This window comes from Giraffa tippelskirchi, chromosome 13 (assembly GCF_054371585.1).
Source record: "Giraffa tippelskirchi isolate mGirTip1 chromosome 13, T2T-mGirTip1v1.2.pri, whole genome shotgun sequence".
Lineage (NCBI taxonomy): Eukaryota > Metazoa > Chordata > Mammalia > Artiodactyla > Giraffidae > Giraffa > Giraffa tippelskirchi.
The window spans coordinates 95372105-95374257 of record NC_137287.1 but is presented as its reverse complement, the minus strand read 5'-3'; positions in this window follow the sequence as shown (position 1 = coordinate 95374257).

Genomic DNA, 2153 nt, shown 5'->3' with positions numbered 1-2153 from the left:
CTTATTTCAGAGCGCGGATGCCAGATGTCTCAGTCAGCACCCTCCCTTGTCAGACATGACCCAGATTAGCTTCGGGAGAAGCAGCTGCCAGGAACTGGCATGTCTGCTGCTGCTCTGCCTTCTTAATTGGTGTCCCACCAAAATAGCTCAGGTGGGTGGGAGAAAGTCTTCCTCCCTTCTGCCTCGGGCTTTGCCTCTTTGGCCCACACATGTCCCAGAGGCAGGGGCATCTCGAAGCACCTCCTTGGGGGAATGAATTTTGAATCTAGGCCTCAAGGCTTGCAGAGACGAGTGACATGGCAAGGCTCTTTGTTCTGTCAAACTAGTTCATCCAAGCACAGAAGGAATGGACATCCTGCCCACTTGCTGACTCTCTGCCTTGGAAGACCCAAGCCACGGCTGCTCATCTTCTCCTCTTTGGGTTCTTGGTCTAGCAGGAGCAGGCATGCTTAGGGTACCAGCAAAGCAGGGCACCAAAAAGACAGTAAATAAGTGCAAAGCATGGGCACTAAGCAGGAAAAGTGATTCCTATATTTGGTGTGTTTCTGACATCACAGTTTGGCTCACTCATCTCCACTGGTACATCCTTTAACTGCAGACCAAAAAGCTGGCAAATTCAAGTCTACAGACTGGGTGCTTGATACTCCTATCTTCCAAAAATGGATGCACTGTTGTAAAGCCAGAAGTGCAGTAGAGAATGTATTTCCATTCTCCGCTTTGGCAAACATTTGTTTTTTCCTGTAGTGGTGATAGCAGAGGTCCAGTGATGGATGTTTTGTTCTGTATTACTGAGAGGAAGGTCATGGACATATGTTCTCTTGCCATCAACCAAGGCAGAGGCAGTGTGGCCCTGGAAACAACAGCAGTAGCACAATTTCCTGATCTGTGCCTCTCAGCTGAGACAACATGGTCACGGAGCCAGCAATGGGGACAGGGACTTCTTGAAATCCATCCTCCTCATCATAGAAGATTTAGAAGCTCCCTTGGTGCACCAATCTTGTTGATATATTCTGGAAGACATTCTTGAAAGTTCTTCCTAGAACTTGTTCATCCAGCACGTCCAACAATCCTGCAAGCACCTAATCCCCTATATTAAGTCTCTTTCAGCTTAACCTAGTCTGAGTTATCTGCAGCAGAACCTGACTAATACTGGGTGCTTGTGATATACCCCACCTGTGCTAAGTCTTTACATTTAATCTTCACAATGGCCTGAGTTCACTACAGTCTAGAACTTGGTGGCAAGCACAAGAACCAACTTTGACTAATTTAAGCAGAAAATGAACTTACTAAAAAGATATTGATGAACTCAGTGAAGTCACTGGGAAGCGGAAGCCTAGAGAACGAGGCTTGGAAACTCTGCAACCAAAAATTGTGCCATAGAACTAATCAAGTGAGAACACCGCTTCCATGCGGTTCCCTGTCCTGCACACCACTGCACCTGACAGAACTGCTCACAGGACACACTGCCATCTTGGAACGCTCCTCTTCTCCCCAGGCATTGCTGCCTCTGCCCCGCAGCAAGCTCTCCACCCCTCCCTCATCCCTGGGTTCCTAGCCCCTGATTCGAAGCGTAGCACACATCTTATTTCTGAGCCAGGGCACATGTTCAAATTCAGCTCCAAAGTGCCTGAGACCCAGACACCAGTCTTTCTGGCTTCCTAGGCTATTCACAAGGTAAGCCCGGCTTCCTCTTGGCTCTCTTCCACTCAACAGTGCCTCGTGTATCTTCATTCAATGAGGCCTGTTGGTCGCCATCTGGGTTAAGCACTGCCCTTGCCTGTGGGTTCTTTAGAAATGAAAATATGCTAGATTTCCTGTTGGCAACTCAGCACCACTCCCCCACGTCCACGCTCTCCCCCATGGCAGGGACTAGACGCGTGGAAGGGACATTCCCAGGACTCCCTGGCCAGCAGGTTTGTAGGTTGGATGTGCCAACAAAAGGCACTCACATCAGCGCTGGGAGGCGGAAGAGAAGCAGAAGGCATGTTGTGCTCCTCTGCACTAGTGGACAGACACGTGGGCTCCAGTGACGGCCACACAGGGGCCTGCAGCAGCCTCTAGACTTTCTCTCACAAGTGTGGGAGCTACGGGCTGTTGTGGAGCGACAGGCAAACAGGCAACAAGGCCTACTGAAGGGAGTCCGGAGAAACACA